Below are 10,871 nucleotides of genomic sequence, written 5' to 3'. Positions count from 1 at the left end.
TAAACGAAATGTGTAATACAACTTATTTTTGTTGGTGGAAACATTAATAAATATTACAGCATACCAACAAATTAAACATTTTATGTTTGAACTCACGAATTTTTTTCAATAGTGATGCTTTTTAGAAAATTATAGATATCTGAATGCATTTGTTTTATCTGGTGTTAAAGCAGGACAATATATTTACAAATACTACAGTCTACGTAAAACAGACTTGCAACAAATCTTGTTTTCACTGAGATCATGAGATAATTGCTAAAATTGTATCTAAGGACACACATATAATGTGATTAAGAGTTGAACATATTAAGTTTGATGAAAGATAAACTTTTCCCAGAAATTAAATGTGACATATAATTTCTATCTGCATAATTGTTTTCTCAATAATGTTATTGATAAAAGATTTTAACATTCACTTAATTGTGTTAAAAATAGAAACCTTTTTCTTACATAGTACAATCTCTCGAAAATCATTTATGTTTTCCAAATGCATACAAAATGTTGTTAATTTGACGCATATGTATGCTTAAGTTGCAAATAGTAATACTATGTTCTTTTCTGTGCAATTGTCATACAGGAAAGTCGTAGTTTTTTTTTGGTTAAATTTGAAGAATACGAGACAGTGCGTTTTTAGCCGTTGTTATAATAATTCAAGGTTGATAGTATAGAGTCGATTGACATTTTTTTTGTTGTTGAAATATTTATTTCAATATGGATATGTTAATTACGATAGTGCAACAGTGAAAGAAAAGATGTGTATTATTCACCAAATTATATGAAATGGTGTCTATTAAGTCAATATATCCACGAATAAATGTTTACCTAAAACTAATCACTTAAACAAATAATTAATACATTTATTGAAAGCGTGTAAAGGTATCATATATGAAGCTAGTGTAATAACAACCAAGACATTTGTATTTAAATTATAGCTACTGTGTTTTGTTGATTGTGGTGATTTATATCTTATTATAAATTTATGTATTTAACGTCTTATTGTTTAAAAAAAAATCTAATTTGTTTACCTGAGTACTGCAACAAGCAGAGCATCACAAGGAATCCTGTCAATCCACTCATGGTTAGTTGCTCACAGATCCAACACTAAATGTGACAGAAGCATGGCGCTGATTGTCAATTTATACCAACGGTATCCAACAAAAGTCACGTACGCAGTTTCCAGGACGCTAAACAAAACTAATGCTGTGACAACTATTGTCTAACAATCATTAGATTGCAGAATTTATGTTTTGACGGAGGGACTACTTTGAGCGACAGGACGGTAATAATACACTGAACCAATCAAACGTTCGTATACAATAGTTGTTTAAAACACAGTTACTCAATTGCTGATGCAATTTACCCGCTTAATAGTAAGACGTTCATTAGTTTTTAAATAACAGGTTGTTTTAATCAGGGCATAGTTTAGCAAAGATCCTTCGTCAGGTAGAGGCTCTTTCATTATTAACTAAAACGATTGAATGTTAAAAAACTCACGGGGCGGAGCCTTTTTCCACTGATAAAATTTGAGTTACTTGGATTATGGACTTCCAACGCACTTGAAGTAATACATGAACTCAATTGAAACAAGTTGTGATAGCAACACTCAAATTGTGTTGATTAAAACCTTTAACAGTTTAAATAATTATTTAAGTGATTCGCTTTATAAGTTGATCTTATGTTATGTGGTTTCTGATTTTGTAACTATTTTAATTTTTCTAGGTACTTACATTGCAACAGATCACTTTACGAATCAACAGTTTGATATCTGATTCGACGTTGACGCATACGTTATTTATCGTAACGTTAAATTGCTACAGCATGAGTTTAAAACAATAATGTCCGATTTGTTCATTTGCTTTCCGACTCGTTCTCAAAGTTCGTATTTAATGTTTTTGTGAAAAGTCCCAAAAGTATTGATAGTTATCAAATAATAATAATTGCAGCTCTTAAAACTTATAATATAAGCAACAAAAAATGTTTGTCTTCCCGGTTTTAGAAACATGGATCTTTAGGAGCAATATTTAACGTGCTGACCCTGCACCACGCAGGCATCACAGATTTTAATAGATTGCAAACGCTATGCTAGTAATTCGGGTATTTTCGATCTTGTCGATGAGCATGCTCTTTAAAGATTTACAACTTATTTAACAAATAAATACAATGTAATAGGTTCTTATTTATATGTAGTCGATAAGCAATAAATAATTTTTCTCACACAATTTTAGCTAAACAGAAAGTATTTCTGCTGAATATTACACCGATGATCAACCATATTGAAAAGGAATTACTATAACGTATATAATCCGGGAAAGGAAGTTATTCGGAACATATATCCACTATATTGAGCGTAGAGGATGCACATTGGCAACCTTAATTGCCCAGTGTAGTGACTGCATATTGGTTCCAAATGATTGCACGAGGTAAGTACATGTATACGGATTTAAAAAAAGAGTTAACTGTTATTTTTATTGTTCTTGTGTGTTATTTGTTTTAATAAGCAAATGTTGTGATATCAGACATATCAAACAACTGTAGAAATGTCTGCACTAACGCTTTACCATGTGATCGTCTGAAAACAATAAATCAACACTATCATCAACATCATCATCATCATCATCATCGTCATCATCATCATCATCATCATCATCAAAGTCATCATCGTCATCGGCTGCAGCAGCAGCATCAGCATATCATCATCATCTACAACATCATTTTCTACATCAACATAAACATTATCATAATAAGTATTCATCATCATACATACCACAATTTTGTCACCATTACCATCGCTGACTTCATCAAAGTCATCATCAAAGTCATCACCATCTTCATGATCGTAATCATCGTCATATTCATATTCACCATCAACGTTATATTCATCAATATCTTCATCTTCTTATTCTTCCTTTTAAAAACATTTAATTAATTAATTTGATAACGCAAATACTTTATATATTATTTGAAACCAGAGATATTCACTCTTATTCTGTATGAATGTATTATGATAGGTATCTTGTTGTTTACATTCTATTAGTACTATTGATATTTATAGCAATACTAATAAAGATACTCTTACTGCGGCTGCTCATGATGATGACGACAATAGGAGGATGAGTACAAATAAGAAGAGATAAGACGATAATACACGGTAGTGTTACAACAAACATCGAAGTCATACTTAATTATCGGAGCGCGCAAAGGCGAGATTATATTATATTCAGAAACCGTTGAAAAAACGGTTGTTTACATCAATAACGAACGCATTTTGTAAATGTATAATACTGTATTCATTATTACCCGACGACACGTTTATTTCTTTAAATGACCACAACATAAAATCGTTTGCATACATTTATTAACATAAACATTTATATTGAAATAAACGCATATACACTGTTATTTTAATTTAAATATTGGCTTAAGAGATTTGGTCGATATATTTTTGTTTTAAAACGATTATCCATGATTAAAAATGTTAAACATATTCAAGCCATGACATTGCGAAAGTTTGCAGATGTTGACATGATCAGACTTCCTTCATCACGAATCTATGTGACATTTTAAAGAACAGTTGGTTATGCTTTTATATTAACATTATCAATAAATGGGAACAGTACTTTTACAATAAATATATTATTAGATTTGATTGTTAAATGACAAACGTCCATGTTAATGGATGGTTTAAGTAACGTTAACAATTACATGAGTTGTTTATGCATGTTTTAAGATGATCAGAGTCTATGGTTTGTATTCAAGACAAACCATACACAACCTTTCAATTACATATGGTATTACTACATCCTTATTAAGGATACCACCAACCTTCCGATAATAATGACACCTTTATATTAGCACCTTGAAGAGCACTTGGTGAATGTTAAGATTACATGTATTTCACAATTTGTCGCATGGCTAATACAAATAAGATAGACACATGCTCTTTTTATTCTTATTCATTATTTTTGTGTAGGGAATTTTCATAATCGATATTAATATGTGGGTTACCCACCATATCTGGCGTTTGCACGCAAAAAAACTGTCAAATAACTTCCAACATTGCAAATAAGTATAGTTTTATCACTGGGTACATCCATGTTCTATACTTTAAGATCTGTAATTTAAGTGTTCGGAACAAAAAAAGAGCCAAAACAAATACAAATAAATGTGCAAACACTGTACCTTATTAGTACCAAAAACACTATATTTATGCAAAGTTGGATTATTTGAAATCATGTCCTCTCCGTGACGTGAAGGACTGCACATGCTAATTTGGAACGACACTTTACGCACGTGCATTTAACTAAGTTTTCACAGAGCATAAATATATTAATATAATTTATTAATTTAGTTATATTTATATGTATATTTATTTTCGTTTTAATATATATATATTTATTTATTTAGTTAGTTAGTTAGTGATATATATATATATATATATATATATATATATATATATATATATATATATATATATATATATATATATATATATAACATATATATAGATAAATAAATAAATATATATATATATATACAGAGTCAAGACATCATGAAATAAAAAATGGCCGCAGATGAAGACCGTGAGGTCGAAAGCTTCGGCATAAAATACATATAGCGTATATATATATATATATTTATATTATAGATATGTATTTATTTATTTATTTATACTTATATATATACAAGAATATGTATATATAAATATAAATAAATAAAGAAAGAAAAACTTATATATGTATACTATGTATGTTTAAATTGTTTATGTATTTATTTAATATATATATCGTAGACACGTGACTGTCCTTTCTGGTTTTATTAAATTTGGCCTACTTCAGGATTGCATGCACTTCAAACCCTTTACAACGGTTACCTTTCCATATTTAAAAAGTAGTTCATGACAATAGTGAAAACTGGCCTAAAATGCTAAACCAGCCCCAGACAAAACCAGTGACAGTCAAAACCTGCCAAAATGAACACCCTGAAGTTAGATGTACTTAAAATCACATAATTTATTAAATGTGATAAATGCCTAATATCAAATTTATAAAATATCCTTAAAAACAAAATTTATGTTCTAAATCTTGATCCCGGCCCTATTTTTGGGGTGCATATAACTTATAAAATTTACTTGGCGTAGATATACTAGAGAAATGCAGTCTTACAAAGTTATATCAAGATTGAGTCATAAATGTAACTATAACAACCCTTATGTACTGAATATTTATTTGTCCCACATGACGATAATACTTAAGGGAACAATAATTTAAATTGAAGTCGACTATGTAAACAGCTGAGCGGAACAATATTGTGTAACTGTCCGCTAAAATAGGTTTCTGAAATATAGCCAAATATATGTTGTGTATTTGATCAGTGCTTCATGTACTCTTGTAAATGTCATGTGAGCTTTAAGTGCTTGTTTATTGATACTTCTAATGTACTATGTAAATAAATAGGTGTGTAACGTTTTCCGATAGTGTTTTAAATATGTAAGTGTTTCCTCAAACCACTCGTTTCTTGTATTTTTGCGAATGAATCGGTACAATGTCATTAATCATATAAATGTTAAATGCTTACTTCATAACAGTTGAAGTGTTCGTCATAAACATGAGGCATGTATACGGTAATAGCTCTCGGTGTTTTCAGCAGTAATTTTTTTCGGAATATTTATTTTACTTACTTACTGATATATATATAACAAAGTCGCTTCTAGCCGTAAATAAAAAAAATTAAACGCTTTGATTAAATTTGCCGTAGCTTTCGACCTCTCGTCATGGGACTAGAAAAAATAAATGGGTCCGACGGAAGTACCGGAAGACCATTGAACAACTTTGGAAGCGCAAACTGAGGACGTTCAAACCGTATGGAATGAACACAAAAGACTAATAAAATTGGCGCGCAATGTAACGTTCAACAATATAACGTCACTTCCGCTAAACATGATATGCTTCACAAATAAATGTATCTGAAGAAGACCGAGAGGTCGAAAGCTACGGCAAATTTAATCAAAGCGTTTTATATTTTATTATATATATTATTTGTATTATTATATGTGTGTGTGTGTGTGCGTGTGCGTGACTGTATGTGTGTGTGTCATAGGCTACAGAAATCAGTACAAACGAGGAAAAATCACCTTTATTTGTCTTTTTTTTTAACTTAAATACAAGCATAAGTCAAATCCAAAGTTTTAGGTTTCTATATCAATTGACATTGACAACAAAATATTTTGTAAATACAGTATACATGTATTTACCGTATAGCATTCACACATAGATTCAATGCATTAGTTAAACTGATCATGTTTTTTACTTTATTATTTTATGTAAAAACAAAAACATCATTTGAATAAAGTGGTTGTTATGGTAACGAAGTTACATAAAATACATTATTTTCATTAAAATGGACTAAATATCAGAAAAACAACTAAATATTTACGTTTTTGTCAAATATATGATAAAACTGCTTACAGTCAATGATCTTTATTTCAACATAATATTTATTTAGTACAAAGTAACAAACAGAATCTATAAAAATAGGTTGAGTCATAGTGCAACATGTCCTTTCTTATAGAAAAGATCCACACATTTTACAGTGTATTGATTTCAATCCATTTAAGGCTTCGCACAATGTACAAATCATACATGTAATTTAAAAGTTTCATACATATATGCTGGTAAAAACTTAAATGTACAGACATTTTGCAGATGGTAGCCATAGTTACCATGGCAACAAATATATAAAATATCGATTTGTACTTGAAAAGCAAAAACACCTAATTTAATTGGTAAATCCTTTTCCATACATATCAACCATGAAAAAGAACATTATTTGACAAAACAATTTAACTACAATTTGTTTACGTAACCCACATAGTAAAACCTCCGTAAATTAACACAAATAATAACAACATGTACTTCTAATTCAGAAAAACCATAGATGAACATGTATGACTTTTAAGACATTGAAAGGTACCTTCTATAAATCAGTTAAAATTAACATAATAACATTTTCATATAAATCGAATTAATTCAGTCAAGAAATAAGTAAATCATAAAATAATGTTTTCATAGCAACCAACAATCTTATTTTACATGTAAATGGGTTTCAAAATCACTGTGTGTTTGATGAGCTACATCAACAAAGCTGATATATTACCGCCTGTCATAATAAATGAACACACATTAGCAGTGGTTTATTTATATGGCTAAATGTTTTGACAAACTTTATAAAACATGTTGCAAGACATGAACTTTTACATTAAGGTAGCGCACCCGTGATTTCTTCAAAGATCGAAGAGCCGTTTTACCTGTTTACTTATGGATATCTAATTTACGCAGGTATTAATGTGAAGTTGTCGCGGCCGAATGGTTAAAGGGGCTTGTTCACACTTAAATTGCATTTTTTGAAGTTTTTCATTTAATGCTTTAAATTCATAAATTTAAACATCGCAAATAACGTGCTCCAGTATAAAACAAAAATAAAGTTAAAATAAGAAAGAAAAAAGTAAGCCGCACCAAGGCTCGAACCACTGACCCTTCGATCGGTTTTTTCCCCGACTAAATATAGATTTTAAATGTAAATTTAAATATAAACACGCATTGTGACAACAACAACAACAACAACAAATATGGCGGAATCTGTATTGTCAAACACGGAGAAGAAGGTAAAATATGTTTTATATTGTAAAACTCAATAGTGCGTATGATTTTCTATTTATAAAAGTAGATTAAAATAGTATAACTGATCAAATGATTCGTTTTCGTTACATAAGTATATGCATATACATCACAGAACGCGTAAATACTGATTTTCTCGTTTACACTTGAGTTACAGACAGAGACTAAAATTAAAAGCCAAGTTGAATACAGAATTAACTTTAGTATTCGTGCAAATAAATTAAATTTATCATTAGCCTTGGAGTACTGAGATCATTTAAACAGTACAGTATCTTTTTCTTTCCTCATAACTGACAGTGACAACATTATTTGTTGGCAGGCAATTCAAGATGCTGTGCATTTATTGACATATTCATTATTGTGTGTTATATGACAATGGCATTTATTATTAACTAAAATGCATTTGAATGGTACTGGTAGTTTATTAATTTAAACCCAAAACTCATAGTTAACCCTTTAAGCGCTGGAACCAAATTTTGAAGGCCTTTGCAAACAGTTTGGTTCCAGATGAGACGCCACAGTGGCGTCTCATCAGGATCCAAACTGTTTGCTATTCTGATAGTATTCTTTGAAAAAAAATCGAAGAAATGGCTAATTTTAGAAATTCAGCGGATGACATTTAGCAGATGACAAATTTCCCAGCATGCAAAGGGTTAATGTATTTATATCAGTTTCTTCTGCACAGCTATTTTATAAATAAACTGAATAACCAAAATATTTTTGAAAATAGTAACACAGTTTAGTAATTCATGGCATCAAATGCATGTATCTGGCGCCAGACAACTCGCCCCAATACCAACTTGCCCCAAAACAAACTCGCATCAAAGATATGGTCACTCGCTCCAACCAAGAGACAACTCGCCCCAATTTATTTTCGTGCATCTTATTGTTTCTTTATTTAAAGTATTTTATCTTTATATTCTTTGTAAATTTAGCAAAGCACGTATATATTTTGATAAATGTGTATTTCAACAGTACATTGTATTTTGAATAAATCAAATACAGGTCATCTGAAATGCATGTATCATTATATTGGTAAAAGCCAAGAATATTCTGGATATTCCATTTTTTAAATTGTTTTGAATATCCTCAAGATTTGATTTCCTGAATGTTGAAGAAAACTTATACGATAATAATTCCACATATTTACAACTCACTTTTTTAATAGAGACCATAAATAGTTTTAAAAAGTGGTTTAAATTGTGTATTTACTTTTTCAATAGGATACAACCATGATTAAACCAAGAAGTTTATGAAGAAGGGATCACTGGATTTTGTCACTTTGGTACAAGAAACAGAAAAGGTATACTTATTTAGCTGCATTTTTTAGCTCATCTATTTTTTGAAAAAAAAATTATGAGCTATTGTCATCACCTTGGCGTCGGCGTTGGCGTTGGCGTTGGCGTCGGCGTCCGTTAAGTTTTGCGTTTATGTCCACTTTTCTCAGAAAGTATCAATGCTATTGCATTCAAACTTGGTACACTTACTTACTATCATGAGGGGACTGGGCAGGCAAAGTTAGATAACTCTGGCATGCATTTTGACAGAATTATGTGCCCTTTTTATACTTAGAAAATTGAAAATTTTGGTTAAGTTTTGTGTTTAGGTCCATTTTATTCCTTAAGCATCAAACCTATTGCTTTCATACTTGCAACACTTACTTACTATCATAAGGGGACTGTGCAGGCAAAGTAATGTAACTCTGACTGGCATTTTGACAGAATTATGTGCCCTTTTTATACTTAGAAAATTAAAAATTTGATTAAGTTTTGTGTTTAGGTCCACTTTATTCCTACAGTATCAAAACTATTGCTTTCATACTTGCAACACTTATTTACTATCATAAGGGGACCGTGCAGGCAAAGTTATGTAACTCTGACTGGCATTTGGACGGAATTATGGGCCCTTTATACTTAGAAAATTGAAAATTTGGTTAAGATTTATGTTTTGGTCCACTTTACCCCTAAAGTATCATAGATATTGCTTGGAACACTCAAAAACTATCATAAGGGTACAGTAAAAGGACAAGTTGCATAACTCTGGTTGTCATTGTTACGGAATTATGGCCCTTTTTTGACTTAGTAACTTTTAATATATGGTTAAATTTTGTGTTTCGATCCACTTTACTTCTTAAGTATCAAGGCTATTGCTTTCAAACTTCAAATACTTTCATGCTATCATGAGGTTACTGTACCTGGCAAGTTGAATTTTACCTTGACCTTTGAATGACCTTGACTGTCAAGGTCAAATTATTAAATTTTGCTCAAATTGCCATAACTTCTTTATTTACGATTAGATTTGATTGATACTTTGACGAAACTACTCTTACCTGACATACCACAATAGACTCCACCCAAACCGTCCCCCGTGCCCTCCCCCCCCCTCCCCCCCCACCTCCCCCCCCCTATTTTTTTTTTTAAGATCATCTCACAAATGACCACCACACCCTCACACTATACCCCCACCCCACCCCCCCCCACCCCATCCCCCCCCCCATTTTTTTTTTTTTTTTTTTTTTTTTTAAGATCATCTCACAAATTACCACCACACCCTCACACTATACCCCCCCCCCCCAATTTTTTTTTTTTAAACGGTTATGTTCGAAATACCGTCAAACCATCGCACCCAAAAAATCCCCCCCCCCCCCCATCGCCCTCCCCCCCCCCACTGTTTTCTGTTGATTTCATTTGAGAATATTGAAATAATTTGTAGATAATGTTTTCAGATATTCAGGCAAGTTGAGATTTCATTCATTATTTTTAATGTCATGTCACAATATTCTTGAATGGAAACAGAAAAAAAACACAGTTCAACGCACTAATTGTTGATATATAAAACATAGTCTTTGTATGTAAAACTGTGTTGCTACATGAGCAAAGAATTTAAAAAATGATCCTACACTACACTAGGTGAATATTGAAATTTTACAAAAAAATCTGACAGGAATGTTAAAAAATGGTGTCATGAAAAATAAAAAATTCTATATGTACATGTAGCTACATCTTGTGTCAGCTTTATGTTCAAAACATTTATTGTTAAATGCAGAAATGTCTTTTCAAGGATATCATAGACCACCTTACTTATACGGAAGCATAGGAGCTGTTGAAGGAAATTGCTGCCAGACAGTCAACAGTTATCACTGACAGCCTGTCCTGGCCCAGCTGGGACCATCCTCAAGCTAACCATGATGATGTGTTT

Source organism: Dreissena polymorpha, chromosome 10, assembly GCF_020536995.1.
Source record: "Dreissena polymorpha isolate Duluth1 chromosome 10, UMN_Dpol_1.0, whole genome shotgun sequence".
Lineage (NCBI taxonomy): Eukaryota > Metazoa > Mollusca > Bivalvia > Myida > Dreissenidae > Dreissena > Dreissena polymorpha.
This window is presented reverse-complemented; position numbering follows the sequence as displayed.